At 47.2% G+C, this 16531-nt stretch overlaps 1 protein-coding gene across 2 annotated transcripts in view; it reads right to left on the bottom strand.

The window, feature by feature from the left end:
* Window positions 1-15123, bottom strand: part of OPCML (opioid binding protein/cell adhesion molecule like) — a 335041-nt gene extending 319918 nt beyond the window's left edge. The window contains exons 1-2 of one of the 2 annotated variants that reach the window (XM_027655437.1): window positions 15047-15084; window positions 10058-10098 (exon numbers count right to left, since the gene is read on the bottom strand). The gene's annotated coding sequence lies outside the window, so the exon portion shown is untranslated. Of the gene's footprint in view, window positions 1-10057; window positions 10099-15046 lie in introns of both variants that reach the window. The other variant, XM_027655438.1, reaches the window with a different exon arrangement.
* Window positions 15124-16531: the final 1408 nt, after the last annotated feature.

Genomic DNA, 16531 nt, shown 5'->3' with positions numbered 1-16531 from the left:
CCCACAAGATCTCCCTTCTTAAAACTCAGGGTCTGGACAAGCACAATGCAAGGACCTCAGCTCCCTCTTCCCTGCATCACCACAACATACTCCTTCCTTTTATTCCCACCACATTCTTCATGGCTGGCAGGGTCCTTTGCATGCGACAGCATCTCTGTTAAACTCATAATATTAAGGCCAAGTAATTAAGGTCAGATCTCCAATAAGTCCTGATTATAGACTGGGGAGGTCAATGCACAAAGTCAGGAGAGGGATGGACTCCTCCCAAGGGCAGCTCAGAGCCTCTCCTTCTCCACTGACACGGCCTGGGACTTTATCAGACAACTGAACTCAGATGGTGTGAAAATCCTCCACACCTCTAAGCTCTAAATCACAAACTGGAAACTACTTGAGCAGAATGGCACTTCCCTACACAAATCCATTGCAAACCACTGTGCACATTTGTCCTGGCCATCAGCAGTTGCAATGATCACTGTAAGAGGGTTGAACACGGTGGAATGTTCTTTACTCTGGAGTGCAACATGCCCATTATTAAGTGCTATATAATGCTGAGCTCCTGCTGTAAAAGGGTCTTCAGAAATGACAACATAAAGAATTAACAGCCTCCAAAACAGGACTCAGGTGAAACCTGATAGTTAAAGCCAGGAGAATTTTATATCAGAATCCTGCTAGTTTCACAGGAACATAACACAAAGCCATAAATCACATTGGCTTTGCTTACAAGGTTGGTGGAACTCAGGAAATATAAAACCCCAAAAACTTTTGATGAACATCCCAAGTCCTGAGCTTGTTACATGGTTCTGAGGAACTGTTTGTCAAACCCTGTTTACCAACACATCCTCAAATAACTCAGGGACTTCTGCCGAGTGTCAGGTAAATATTTCTCAAAATAATAAAGATACAGTCCTGGCCCAAAGAAGGTGTTACATTGTGATGGCAGGTAGAGGACATGTCTTGTGATGCCAAAGGGATGAGCCCTCTGAGTGCTAGAGGAGTCCAGCATTGTAAGCTCTGATCTGGGTGAGACAACCCCCACCCTCAGCTCCTCCACCCCAAATTCCTCTGCCCAGAGTAGGGACAGAACCCTTCTTCACCCCCACCTTCTAAGCTTTACGTGGAAATGATGAGCAAGTGCTCAAATACTAAATAAAGGCCATAAAAAACGACAGAAAAAAAGAACAGGGTCATTGCAAGCACTCAGAGATTGTTCTTCAACAAACCACCAGCACGTTCCACCACATGCTCCAGCTCATGTCTCTGACCTGACCCTGAAAACCACAGCACTGTGTGGCCCAGCCATCCAGCCCGACCCTTGTGAGACACTTTATGGGAACGTGTGCACTAGCAAACAAAATCTGACACAGAAATAAAGTTGGAGAGGAGTTCTGGTGGTTTCATTTAGGTTGTGTTCCTTCCACTGGCCACGGGTTATCGATCTCCGCAGAGAAGAGTCAGCAGCCACTGCTGACGTGCCGTCCCTCAGCCAGGGGTAATGTACGACTGTTGGGAACCACAGTTAACTGATGAACCCATCTGGCAGGGGAGTGAGAAGTGATTGATTTACTCCCCATCCTGGTACTTAGACTTTTCACCCTCAACAGGCCACGAAGGCTCGTTCATCATCTTCATCAATCAAGCGGGCAAATATCATTAAATCTGCAGGCCACGAGCAGCATCATTTATATCTTTGTCTTTTTTTTTTTTATTGTTTGTTTCAAAAGTTTGCCACCTCTTCTTCCCACATCCCTTACTGAAAAATAGTGCTTTCACCTGTCAGGGATTCAGTAAGTTGAAATGGAGAAGCTGAATCCTGCTAAGAAGGGATGGTGCTGGGCTTTGGGTTCTCCTCTCTCCCAAGCCACTGGGGATGCTCAGAGGTGCAGAGCATTCCCAAATACTCCAGAGCTGTCCAGCCCTGTACCACATCAGTGATGTCTGGCTGGGTTCAGCTCATGATCACTGTGTGCTACTGAACCCATCAGGGATGTTTTGCTTGACCCAGAGCACAGCATTAAAGTCACCAAAGCAGCACCAGGCAGGATCTGGCACAAACCAGGGTAATTCCTCAAAATTCAGTGGAGCAGCAACAACCTGCTTATGCTGTTCATCTTCCCTATAACTTCCCCAGGACAATGGGGACTTTCAGCTTATTAACACTGTTTATGCAATGATTTGTTCCTTAATGCACTTTTTCAAAGTTGCTTTTTCCAGAGCACGGAGCCTTTAGCAGCACGTACTGACACCACCAAGCACAGAACGTGCCAGAAGGGAACACAAAACCCATCAAAGAGCAGGGACAGGTTTGAGGCCATCCTGCAGCAAAGCTGACACTTCATCCTGGCAGGCTCCCTCCCATCCCAGGGCTGTGTGAGCCCACTCTCTGCTTAGCTGAGCACTCTGACCAGCCCCCAGTCAAGGATGAATGGATAGATGGACAACAACTGCCAACGAGTTCACTCCCTCCCTCTCCCAGCAAGACACTCCATTAGAAAAGCTTTTAAAAACATACCAGTGGAAAACACTGGACAAAATAATCTGACTCAGGGAAATTTCAGGCGAGTTCAGAATAGCCTGGAGTGAAAACCCGGCTCTAACGCGACTGAAAGAGCCTCGTGAAGGAACAGATGCAGCAGCCAGGCTGTAAATTAAATCACCAAAGGAAGGTTGGAGGAGCCAAATGAGATCTCCACCTGCCATTACTTCCGAGGCAGGGAAAGGGCCGGGCGTTCCGAAGGAGGGCGATGGATAGGCAGACAAATCATTTTATTAGCCTTAATTGCCATTTCAATACCATACCCATGTCTCCACATAAGCCTTCATTCTGTGCAAAGTTGTCAGTTCATGTCCTGAATGGGCCAGGCTTGTTATCAGCAAGGCGTTTACAGCCCCTGGGCTGTGCATTAATTAAAAAGGCTTTGTGCTGAGGCTCATTCATTAGCACACTGCTCCTTTAATCACTGCCTCTTCAGCCACCGGGACAATCTATAAATCTCCTCAAATATGAAATAATGAAGTGGAATGGTTCAATTTATTACAATGTAATAAGGCAGGATAATAGGGGGGTGGACAGGGTGGCACTGGAGCTGTCTCCTTGCCCAGTCTTCCCACCTCATTACTGACAGAGACCATGGATGAGAAGAGCAGAAGGGATGTAGACGAGGACAGAGATCTTCCCATCTCCTGCCATCCCACCCTCATGAAACCCAGCTTGCCACAAGGGACTGAAGATGATGCTGAAAGCCAGACAAGGTTTGGGAGGACACAGGTAGGTTTTCCCCTGAAGAAGTTCCAAAGATTTTGCTCTTTGATGCAGACACAGCATCCCCTCAGCAGGAGGGTGTCTCACTCTACATCCCATTTTCCCATCTGCACCCCCATTTTCCAACCTCTCCTTCCTTAGATCTTGTTCCATCATTCCTGGAAGGATCCAGGTTGAGATGGACAGTGCCAAGGAGCAGATGTTCTAGGGAACATCAACAAGGTAGAAAAATCCACATATTAACTCAACACAAAGCTCCTGTTTCTCCTCTCATGGCTCATCTCCAAGCTGGGCACTCAAGTCAAGCTGCCAAATAAAATATGACTGTACACAATGGGTTAATTAACAAAGAGAGAAAGGTGAACATTAGCCTGGCTTTGCATTTCCTAAATAAATGCATCAAGGACACTTAACTAGTGAGGGGAAGCCAAACATGAATTTTTCTTGTGATGAAAATTGCAGACTAAAGATGCCAAGGAAAGAAGCAAAACTTCCAGCTATTTTAGAAAAGCAGCCACGGTATCCAAAGGAAGTGCAAAATGAAAACTGCCCATACAGAAGTTAACAAAAGCTAATTACGCTCTCGCATAGAAGGAGATTGTTTAGAGAAAAGCAGGATTTGTAAAGAGCATTGTGGTGGATTTTGAAAAATTACTTTTTCCTGTCAAAAGATACCTAGTAAGGAACATCCAGTTCATATTATAACAGCTCTGCAATTTGCTACTTTATTTTCAATGCTCTCCCTATTCAGTCTTAGAAAGCCTTGAATTCTTATGCACTATCAGCTATATAATTAATGTGGCTATTAATATAATTAATACAACATGTTGCTTTATCAAAGTCAAAATTAATTCCCAGGAAACTGAGTTGTGATAAATTCACAATAAGGAAAAAAAAAAAATTAAATTATCAGAATAACCCATTTCAACATTTTCTTTAAAACTGAAGTCTGCTTTAAAGACTTTATTTCAAAACGTGAAATCGTTCAGGGTTTTTCCACATGGACTATGCAAGTTATAAACATGCATCATTTTAACTGACCCAGCCTAACCCTGGTGGGAGGCAGTGCCCTGGTCTATGAAAGCACTCAAGGGTTTCATTTTTTCTCCCCGTTCATTATCAGAAGTAGATTTAAAATAACGTTAGAGGACAGGAAAATTATTTCTTCCCCTGTGTTAGAAAGGACCGACCGAACACGCTGTTCAAACCCACAGATCTTTAATATTAGCAATCTGCTAAGTGCTAATTTGTCAACACGAAACCTTTCATCTCCAAGGTTCCCAAAACACTTCATTTGCTCGAGAGTCACTCGTCCCACCACAATAAGATTCATATTATCCATATGGCGCCGCGAGCAGGAGCTTTGGGTTCCTCTTCCCCTCTAAGAAGGGCTCCTCCAGGAGTCAGGCAACTAATTACCACTCAAGTCAATGAATTAACCCTGTCCCTGACTGCTCTGCGACTTTCAAGGTGCTTTTTAGAGGGAACAGCAGGCTGGGGTCCTTCCCATCAGAAAACTCTATTATATGGATCTTCAAAAAACCTCATTACTACAAAGCCACGAGCATTCAATCCCATTAATAAAACACATCGGTATATAATTATAATATTAGGCACTTAAATTGCAGTTTTCATCTGCAGCTCTCAAAAGTATTTTACCACAGTAAATTAAGTCCCCCCTAATTTGGGCCGGTCAGAGTTTTGCATTTGAAGCTTTTCCTCAAGGAGGATTTGATTTTGTGTCGGGAAGGAAAATGGCAGAAAGGATCTGTTCTTCCTCAAAACCCTCATTTCCTTCTGGCGAGGGATGTGGAGTGAGGAAAACCCACCCCGAATCTATGAAGTGCTATGGGGATGAAGATTAAAAATGCTGCCAAGAGAGGAATGGCAATGAATCCATAAACTTTTCTGGAGGCAGCAAAATGTTTTTGCAGGATTTGTTTGCTCATCACCCCTCGTCGCACTGGGGTTCTCCGGCTCGCACCCTCATACCGGGGGATAAGCAAGCCAAAACCATGAACAAAACCACCCTGGGACCCACTTTTCTTCTCTGAAGGGATCTCCAAACTTGGAATCACCAGTTTTTCCTAATAGCTGCACCCTGGGTTTGGGCTGGAGGGAGGAAGCCACGCTTAGTGCAAGCTGACAGCGGCATCGCCCTTGACTAGATGGAGGATGACAGCGGCTCCTCCGGAGTCACATCTTGGCCCATGCTGGAACAAATATGCTTCCAGCAGGCAATGAAGCTGAGTAAATCAGAGATGACAATAAAAGTATCGAGGAAATTGTCCGTCTGGGAGGCAGAGCACACCCAGCACACAAGGTTCAGCTTTAATTTGCAAGGAGACCCGTGCGCTCGAGAGGTTGTGGCAGGAATACCAGTGTAAATGATATCACCATGGGCACGGAATGGGCAGCTGGCTCCCCCAACTATTAGCTGGTAACACCAATCCTCAGTAATTCCAGCTATTAAAAACAACTTAAAGAGGACTCAGATCTCATTTTGCAGGGAGCACAGGGGTCTTGATGACTATTTTTAAAGTTTTCCTGCACTGGAGTTAACAGTCTATGGCTTTGATATGTTCAGCTGCTGTGCTGCTTCTTCCAGGTTTATTAAATTTACAAGCAGAGAGACAGGATGGCTTGTTATTTTTCCCAAAGAATCCCCAGGAAAAAGGGCAGAGTTTCTCAGGCATAAATCCAATCTGCAAACTCAGAAACCATGGGGGTCCTGGAGACCCCCTCCCCAAGATCATGCAACAAATCAGATAATTGTTGTTACATGCACACATTTATTCGAATTTCAAAAGAATTATTATATATGTGGTACCTCCACAAACACACCCACACCCACTTTTAGATACATACACTGACAACAGTAAACAGATTAAATGTAATATTCCAGTGCAGTGGGGAAGGGTTAACCTGCACGACAGTAAGGGATAAATGCCACAGCAGCACCCACCTTTGGGCACTAGCAAGTATCCCAAGCCCCTTTTATTCAACAATTATTTATCCCCTCTGAAGGAGGGACTTGGTTGTGACACCTTAGAGACCCAGGCTGGAAAGGCTGCTGAAAACACAACAGAAAATAGATATTTTTTCCCCCATTCATGACCAAAAGCTCTTTTTCCCTGATACTGCTTTTCAAGCAGCTCTCATTACAATTAAACCCTTTTTTATTGCATCTGGAGAGTTTTTACAGCCCGTTCTCACATGTGTTTGATGACCAGGTGGCTCATGGGATGATGCATCTCCGGGGGTCACTTGGTACTTCTGTGCTCTGTGTGAAGGGAGATTCTCCCTCGTCACAGGTAAGAGGATTTAATGTTGTTCATCACAGACCAGTGCAGACGCTCCCTGAAGTGTCTGGATAAAACCCCATTAAATCCATCCCGCTTTTTACAAACCATGAGAAAGAAAAAGAAAGGACAAGGCCAGGCACAAACCACCAACATCTATTGTGCATCACGACGGGAAGAGTCTGGGCTCCAGGGACATTTTTCTTTTGGCACTTATTGTCTTCTAAACTCCACAATCTATACAATAGCTATGTTTGTAATCACTCGAAAATTTTCAATTAAATGTAAAAAACCAGAAACAAGTAAATCTATTCTCTCTTTTGACTGTTCTATTGATTAAAATGGATGCCTGAGCTGCGGCCACTGAACCATGAAAAGCAATCTGTCTTGGATGGGTAAGAGATCGTTAGGAAATCGTTGTGCTGAGGCAAGAATAACTGTGCATGTACACACACGTGTGGGGCTGGGCACAGACCCCCACATGCTACCATGCAATAAGCCACCTGCAAGGAAGGAATAAAATTGTGTCTATGTATTTCAATATCAAGTTCAAAGCAATCTGAGGTGTTAGCCTGTCACAAAGACCTCTTCTCGTTTTCTAAGTTTCATCTTTTCCCTCAGCAGTAAAACTTGGTCTCTGTCACTGCAAAGCGAAAAAAACCCCAAAAACCACGAGGTGGGAGAAGAGAAACCTCAAGGTCTGTCATGTGTTACAAGCTCCAAGAGCAAGGAAACCACTTCTTAGGCCATTAGGAGATTGTCAAGCGGATGACAAGGAGATCTTCCAGCTGATGTTTCACCTTCCCCTCTCAGCCCTGTCCTTTCAGGGAGAAGTGGAGGATGTTAAACATCACCAGGAACACTTAGTTCTGCACAGCCTGGCTGGTTGGGGGGTGAGTTAACCTAAGGCAAGGCAAAGGAGGGAAAAACTTCCCACATGAAGCTTCTGCCTTGAGCACTCACCACGGATTCCCAGACTGCAGCAGAGCCGTCTAATATTGGCTCTTAACAGCCACAGGAACAGATGGAGAACACTTCGGTCTGCGCCGACAGTGCTCTGCTTTTTAAGCAAGACCATCCTGATATCAGCTCTATTTTATCTCAGCACCTCCAGCTGAAGCTTAAATTAACCAAACATTGGGATTTTTTTTTGTTGTAACCAATCACCATCCCACAAGCCGAGGGGAGTTCAGTGAATTCTCAGCCTTTGCAGGAAAAAGATCTTATTTGCTGGAGCCAGGGCATAGCCTGCTCCTCTCTAGGTATCCACACACCACCCAAGGGAAGAGCCTAGAGAGAGGTCAGGTTTGGCAGCTCTGCTGTAAAGCACAGTTTTGAGAAAACCTCTGCTGATCACAGCGATGCTCATCCTCCCCAACCCGAGCAGCAGGAAACTCCTTTCCAAAATCCACTTCCTGGCAGGACTGAGGCCCCAGCAGCTTTCTCCCACCAGCACAGGTCCAGCAGAGACATGTCCTCATCTTAACAGGGGAAAGATCAACAGCAGCCACCCTGCTGTCCAGAATCTCCAGGAGACCCAGGGATGCTGGGCAGGAGCAGCACTTGGCATTGACTGAGCCTGGAAGGCTGGGAGTGTTCTTCAGAGCAGCGTTACTAATGAATTCAAAACTGAAACAAGCTGTCATTTAGGGATGAGGGGATCCCCACCTCCCCACACACTCATCCCTGGTATTTGCTAATGGGAAGAGCGAGGCACAACAGCAGATTCAGGCTGACTCATGCAGTTTGCACTTTTATCGGGTGCTTTTTTCCATCCCCCTTCTCCAAAGTGCAAACAAAACATATGAACGGTGCTGAATGAGAAGGAATGTTTGGGAAATGGTGCTCCAAACCATTTCTATCCTATTTGTGTGTGTAAACTGTGAGGCCATGACTACATCTCATGCTCCAGGCAGCCACTGCCAGGGGGTCAGCACAGGGGTGCTCACAGACACTGGGGAGGGGCTTTAGGGAGAGCCCCCAAGTAATTAAAAAAGTTATTACTGCTTTGATTTAAAAAAATAATTAAAAAAAAAAGGAAGATAATGAAGATAACAAGTTTCAAATCCTCAAACCGGACAGGCCTAGAAAAGCACTGCCAGGTTTTACAGGGCAGTAAAACCACTGCTGCCATCCCCACACCACAAAATACCAGATAAAAACAGCAGCAAACACAAACTGGAGGGGATCTACGGAGCCCCAGACATGTGCAAGACCACTCAGATATGTGCCCAAGAGGAGACACTGAACGGGTTAGCATCTCTCAGATCCTTTAATATATTTTCCCTAATTAAGCTGTTCAGTTCGCCAGCTTAAAGAGCTGCCGATAGCTGCTACAAATTGATTTATCTTTTGATGAAGGTAAAATTTGCTGGAAAAAATGAGAAGCAAACAACATATGGGTTTGGGAGGGATTAAATTACTTTGTCTTGTGTTAAGATTCAAACATATTCTGGAGGCAGGATGAGTCTTTTACAAGTAAATTGTTTTTATACTATATATCCATTTCTATGTAAACAGGAGGATACTCATTTACACATCCACCTACAATACCTGCTAGGTAGCAGAAGTATATCCTTAACAGCCAGATGAGATCCTGAGCTCTCAGTGGGCACACACACACACAAAAATAAAAAGCAATCATCCTGCAAACAGCCCCGAGGGACAGGAAAAAAAAGCCTTCTGGAAAAACAAGCAATCCAACCATAATAGATATGGGCTGAAGCAGCCTCGATGGTGGAGGGTCAGGGCTGGGTAACACGGTGGGGGTCAGGGCTCCAAAACTGCAATTGCAATTCCCAAAACATCCCCGCCCGGGAGCTGCAGTCCCCTCGGATGGCAGGAGCTGAGAGTTTACCACCTCCACTCCATTATTTTGTTTTACTCATCAGTAAGAAACATAAGGTGAAGAGGGATAAATATTAAGAGTAAATCACAGCCAGCCTGGCAGGACCGAGGAACAGCAGCTGCCAGCACAGGATAATTTGCTTGATCACAAATGAGGAGTTTCCCTGGTGGGATGGGGCATTATAACCTCAGTAAGTAAGAGGGGTGAGATGAGGAGTTGGCCTCTGCAGCTCCAGTATCACAACACACAGGGCTGCAAGCACTGATGTCCCCTCAAGTACAGATCCTTCTCCTTTTCCTGGCAAAAGCCGTGCTCCTCTCACCCCTACAAGCAGCAAGGAATTTGGCTGCTTCCTTCCTCCCTCAAAACCAGCTTCAGACCATCCCCAGCACCACTGTCTCCAACGAGGGAGTTAAAGGGAGTTCAGAGTGAGGGATGCAGCCACAGCCATGGGGGGGTTGCATTTATTAACTGTTATTCCCCACATCCACTTTATCGGCTATTTTGGACACATGCATTCCCTACACAAGCACATGCCAGACAACTGAGAGCGGATAATTTGCCCAGACAGGCAGTAAATACATCCCATCTCATCCTTCCTCCTAGAATAATGTGCTTTCTAGTGTCACCTGTCATGTAAATCATCACCTTGCAATTTATCCTGAGCTACATTTCAACCGCTTCTGGACCTACAGGAAAATAAAGAAAGAAACAATCAGAAGGTCCAGTAACTCCTTCTGCGAAACAGGGATGCTTCTTCTCTGGCCAATATTTCAAATTTATTGAAGAGAAGACATCTACAGAATTTATGGCTTCCCAGGTGCATTTCCAACTCTTAGATTTAGAGGAGTCCTAGATTTTCTCCGAGCTATACAGAAGACATTTACATAAGTTTTTGTGCAGCATTGAAGCTCATTCCTTCAGTCTATTCCTTTCTCACCATATGAGTATCCAATAACTACCCACCTTTGGTTACTGCAACTCAACAACTCAGAGGTGGATTTGAAAAATCCCACGAGTTGCATGAGAAATGAAATGCCTGTGATTTCCCCCCTCCCCCTGGCATTTTTTCCTTAAAGTCTTCCCACAGAATCGGAATCGAGTAAAGAACTGTGGTTGATGGTGCTGCCTGGGCTGCAGCCTTCCCAAGGAACAACGAAAAAATGATGTTTTCTCTCCAAAAAGTGAGCCCAGAAAAGCCTCCATGGGAATTTTCCACCAGAAAACAAAACAAAACAAAACAAAACACACACAAAAAAACCCAAACAAACAAACAAAAAACCCCAAGGAATTTTCCCTGACCATCCTTTTGAAAAGTTCTAGTGGCAGGTTCTCTAGTGGAAGGTGTCCCTGGCCATGGCAGGGGTTTGGAACGAGATGAGCTTTAAGGTCCCTTCCAACACAGACCATTCCATGAGTCTACAAATGTATTTCCAGCAGAAATTCCTCAAACCAGCCAGGCTTGCTGAAAAGGTTGGATTTAAGGAGGTATTTAGGCAGCTTAAGCTGGCTGGGGGTGCACAGTCCTGGGGGGACCCCTTTAATCTCTGTCCTCTGGCTGCAGAGAGAAAAAGCCTCCTGCGCATCTGTGCCTTCTCAATTTTGTGTTCAAAACACTTGAGAATCCCTCTTTTGTTCCTTGGCTGTCTCCCTTAATCCTTCCCTCAGTCATTATTCAATATTTGGTTTTGTGACTACATTATTTAACTTGGCGGAGCGTTTTGGGACGCAGCTTGAATAAAAAGCCTCTATTTTTAAGCAGCGGAGGGGACCGACGCACAGGCAGGGAGGAGACAGCACTGACAGCAAAGAGGAGACCAAAGCTTCACCCATCAAGAAAAAAAAAAACCCAAACCAAACACCTCTCCAGGGAAAGTAGGCTGGCAGTCACAGCATCGTCATTGGAGGGAATAAATCAGCAAAGCAAACTCCGATGTCAGTAATTTTGTGACGCAGAAAATTGATTCGTACGTTACAATCAAGGAGCTCCTGCCTCCATAATGTACGCTCGGCGTTTTTAACATAATTATTTGTGCAACAGTTTTAATGTTTGCAGCCTCCTCTGGCTGTCAACCTGGAAGTAAGTAGGGGGAGGAAAAAAAAAAAATAAAATTTTAAAATACTCTTCTTCAGAGACAGGATTAAAGAGAGAGAGAGAGAGAAAAAAAAAATCAATCTCCGAGCAACCTCCTTTGTATTTTGTTGTGACAAGCCTGAATTTAAACAGCCTGCGAAGTCAAAACAACAGGAGAAATATCAATACACATTAATTTAATCAAGGAACACAATTCTGCCAGGCCAGGCCAAACTTGGCTTTGTTTCCTCCCTGGTTTCTGTGGGAGCTGATGACACCCCACCACCTCTCGAGGCTTCAGTGGTGACTGGGGGTCTCCTCAAAGGCCCTGAGCTCTCTCTCCATTTGGATGCCTTCCCATGCAGAAATCACAGCTCCTGGTGATGCAGCACCCCTCCATCTCTCCTCCCCCAAAACCCCTCATTTTGCTGGCAGACCAGCCCCTGTTGGCCATCCTGCTGCATCCTTGCTGTGTGCCACGGAGCTTTCAAAGGACAGGCAGATAAAAGGGTAAACATGATAACAAAAACTCTTCTCCACCACACTTGACTCCATCAAATCCCGGGCACAGCGCGACTCTTTGAAACAAGAATCTCATTAAGGAAGGGAGAGTTGAAAGGATGAAGCCCCCGCATACCAAACGCAGAAATCAGATGTACTTGACCTTTCAAATGAATGTACATTTTCTGAGTGACTGTTCGTGTCAGAGTAATTCAAACAGACACCTGATAATCCTCTTAAAAGGCTGAAATTTGGGTACTGGATTGAGCACAATGCAGCAGGATCTGTGGGTGGCCTCATCTCCGTGCTCAGTCCTGCCCTCGCCCCCAATTTCCCGAGGCACCTCCAAGTCTTGTCCCCTCCCCGGGCTTTCATGTCCCCCAACACACAGAGGAGATGTTTCAAGTCCAGGATTCATTAGCAAGGAAACGTCTTCTGTGCTGACACAGCTGGAAACGAAAAGCTGATGCTCCTTAACACAAATTAGGTGATTAAATACTTTGGATGGAAAAGATGTGCTTCAAAAACAAGGTACAAGAAGGGGACTTCCTTCCAGACAGGCTCCAGCCACGCTGACCCCCACGTACAAGTTGAAGGACCCACTTAGGTCCTGCATGTTGTATATCAACATATGTCATGTGTGTCATGTTCCTAGAGAAACACTGTATTTAAGCCATGAGGATTCCCAGAAAAGCCCAGTGGCTTCACAGGGAAACATTTACATGGTGAATGGCTGCAAATGGAGAGTTCACCAAGCTAGGGATATACTAATTACAGCCCAAAGGCTGTAAAAGAACACAGAGAGCAACTGCAAGGTTTCTTCCTGGACAATGTTGCTGGAGAGGTCACCAGAATGAAATCCAGGTGTCTGTCTGGATCACCTCCCCTTCAGAATTTTTGGACATCCCAGTCAGATCCAGCTGCCTGCCTTGATCTACAGTTCCATTTCCACCAATAACTTCTGGGCTTTGTTTAGCACATCCATACAAAGAGAGGTACAGATGCTCCCAAGCCTTTGAAATCAGAGACGCTGGGGAGTCAAAAACCCAACAAACACTGGAAGAAAAGGGGTTTTTGGTGGCTATTTGTGGCCTGTGTCTACAAACAGCTCCACAGAGTGACAGACCATGCAGTCTGTCAGTCTAATGATGAGTTTCTTTTGAAAAACACCAAAAATCAACAGCTTAGCATTTCCAGTGGAATCCAGGGGTGTTTTCTGACTGGGAAGGAATCTGGAAGCACACCAGCCCCCTCCTGATGTCACAGTAATATCAACCCCAGCCATGGCAGCTCAGGCACTCACATCCATTGGCAAGCAGGACAGGCACCTCATGGCTTTGTATCCTCTGGCAAGCCCTCCCCTTCCTCCTCCCCTTGAGCTCCCCAGCATCCAATGTTAGCTAATATTTGTTTATGTCATTCCTGACACTTTGCCTTTTGATTCCCGCTGCAGCACATCAGAAGGTCCAGCATGGGATCCTGGAGGAGCATCACCTTTGCTGGGGGGATGGAGGATGCAGCAGCCAGTGGCAAGGAGGGTGGGACTGGGGGGCTGCACTGCTCCCTAGTCAGCCCCCAAACACACAGGAGAGGATGGAAAGAAATCTCTTGGATTAAGTCAAATGCAAGGGGATAAACCAGCTTATTTCACCAGTGATGTGCTCAAGCTCACTGCCCATGTGGGGACTGCTCGTGGGAGCTGCCTCTCCCTGTCCCAACCCTCCTGAGTTCCAGGGAATGGAGTTCATTTTGTGGATTCCCAACCAAACCTCCAAAGAACCACAAATTCCTACTCTGAACCAGCAGGCTGAGCCCCCATCACTGCAGCATCTGAGCTCCAGCCTTGAAATGATTTCTTGTTTATCTGATGTTTCTCTGCAGGCCACCCAGGAGAAGTACAGGGCCCTGCACACCCCCCAGCCCAGTGTGTGGGTCAAGATACAGTGGGTGACACCAGGAGAAGCCAGCACCTCTCCTCCCATGGGGACTCATCCCTTTGTCCCCCTGCACGAGGCTCCCCCATGCTCCTCCCAGGCTGTCCCCAAACCAGGACCCGCTCTGGCATGTGCCAGCAGCCACATCCCCCCCTGCCCGTGGACTCTCGGGCGTGTTTTTCACCCCTCCTCTCAACACTTCCTAAACAGCTCATGAATTTTATAAACTAAACTCATTGTAACCAAACCATGAAATTGCAAATTTAACTCAGTCAACAAACAGAGCTTTGGCAGGGAGCTGGGGCTGTCTGAGGCAGGGCTGCTGTGCTGCCTGGGCAGTGGGCAGGGTGGGAATCTGCTCCGAGGGGCACTGCATCCCGCTCCACCCCCTTGGCCACGGGGCAGTGCGGGTTGTGCAGGATGCTGGAGCATCACAGCCAACACAACCTCCCACCTACACCCAGCTCCTTCAGCAGTGCCAGGCACTCCCGCCACCCTTCCCCTTCCTGGCCATTCCCACTATGGATTCAAAAGCACAGCAAAGCCTCAGCAGCCCCAAGACCCTGGGCAAAGCCACCCTGCCCAGCCACAAGGGCTCTGCCGCAGCCCCCAGGTCCAGCCAAGCCTGGCTGCTGCCTCCCCCTCGCCTGGCAGCACTGCACACACTCCGTCCATGTCCAGGGTGGCTGGGAGAGCCTCGTTAAGTTAATGGAGTGCTAATTAGCTGGCAGACCGAGGGGAGGGATTGAAGGCGCTGCCTCATTTGCTCGGTGGAATTGGGCCATTAAAATGAAGGGTGAGCAGTCTGGGGATGAGGTGGGGCGGCAGAGGCTGCCATGCTGCTGGAGGGGTCTCTCCCTGGGGACAGCTGGGGCTACACAAACCACTTTTCCGGGGTGAAGACCAGCTTTTGGCACGGAGAGAGTGGGAACAAACTGCACTGTTGCTGCGTGGACCAAGGAGGACAACGGAGCACCACCAAAGTGATCTCCTCATCACCTTCACCATCTCCAGAGCTCAGCTTTGGAGCCCCACCAGTACAGACACCCACGCCAACCCTTCTTCCCTCCATCCACAACACCCAGTGGCCAAAGGCACTTGCTCCAGGTGGGAAAAGTGGAGCAATACCTGCTGGAGTGCAGCATGTCCTCACCGGGCTCCTGCCAACATACCAATGCCACCTCCTTCCGAGCAAGCACAGTGCCACAGGGTGTTTCTATGGCAACAAGCATCTCCAATACAGCCGGCACCGAGACTCCAGCACTGTTCTGCTGACACCGGGGGCCACGGTCCCACCAGCAATCCATGCTCTGCAGCTCCAGGAAGGGCTCCCAGGACAAAACTCAGCCTTTGAGAGGCTTCAGCACTGACTTAGCACTCCTTTTCCAGGGTGGTCACAGCACCATGACCTTCATGGATATCACTCAGTCTCCAGGTAGGAGCAAATGCGGGAAGGACACAACGTCCCTCCTGTGGACATCACCCCTCCTGCAGCACCAAGTCCTTGGCTTGCAGCTGGCCCTGGCACCAGCGGCCCTGCAGGCTCCCACCCCCGAGAGCAGCAGCAGAGCTGGGGTCATCAGTCACGGCGTCGTGCTATAGGCAGCCTTAAATCCCAGGCCTACCTTCCCATCGATCTCCTCAGCTCCGTGAAATTAAGAAAAACGCAAGACAAACAGAAGCGAACGTCCCCGGGCAGGCTGGAGAGAGGCAACCAAACAGCACCAATTCCCCCGAGCACGGCTCGGGGAGCTGGCAGGCAGCGCCTGGCTGGGAAAAACAACCCCCAGTTCCAGACAGAATGCCAATCTCAGCTCAAACATCACCCCTGGGCCCCCGAGTAGGGGGGCCCACAGCAGCCGGCACTGCCGGGATCCACAACCACCTCCAGCAGGAGAGGGGATGGGGCTGCAAATGCCTTTGCCATTACTACATGGAGTAAATTTGTCAACAAATGACATGAAGAAATTACATGGAACACCTCAAAGGTCTCCCTCCCTCCCCAAAAATCACCTCCCAGAGCAGACCTGCACTTTAAGGATTAAATGTGGCTGGGCAACTCAACACAACATTATTAATGTCTATTTTCAACAAGCATCTCCATTTCACCCATTCTCTCTCTCTCTGTCTTTTTTAACCATCACTTTAAAGTCTCTCCTGTCCAACCGTGCATTGTGGGGGGGAAAAAAAATTTGTTTAAAAAAAAAGAAAAGGAGAAAAAAGTAATTTAAAAGCTTTAAATCCAGTTCTCTGGTCTCCGACCCCCTGAAGATTCCTGCACAGAAAATAAAGTGCTTAGCTGCCCTCCTTAAAAAGATTTAATCTCCCATATTTCAGAGCTTGTGTGATTAAACCCTACCTCTAATTCTGCTTTCAGAGCCACAGCCAAATCTCTGCTTAAAGGAAAGCGGTGCTGGTGCCTCTCCTCCTGTCTCCCATACAGAGCTGTGTCCACGTGGATGTGGGGGAAGAGCTGGAGGTAGCAAGGCAGCTCCAAGCATCCCTGGATCCTAGTGCTTCCTTGCCAGAGATGGAAATACCCTTTTTTATGCAGCCTTTGAGCAAACTGAGCTTTCCTACGAGCAGCTCCGAGGGAACCTGGCGGGAGGCAGC

This window comes from Corapipo altera, unplaced genomic scaffold (assembly GCF_003945725.1).
Source record: "Corapipo altera isolate COAL_440 unplaced genomic scaffold, ASM394572v1 71, whole genome shotgun sequence".
Classification (NCBI taxonomy): Eukaryota; Metazoa; Chordata; class Aves; order Passeriformes; family Pipridae; genus Corapipo; species Corapipo altera.
Note: the sequence above shows the minus strand (reverse complement) of the source record. Positions and strands in the feature narration are given on the sequence as shown.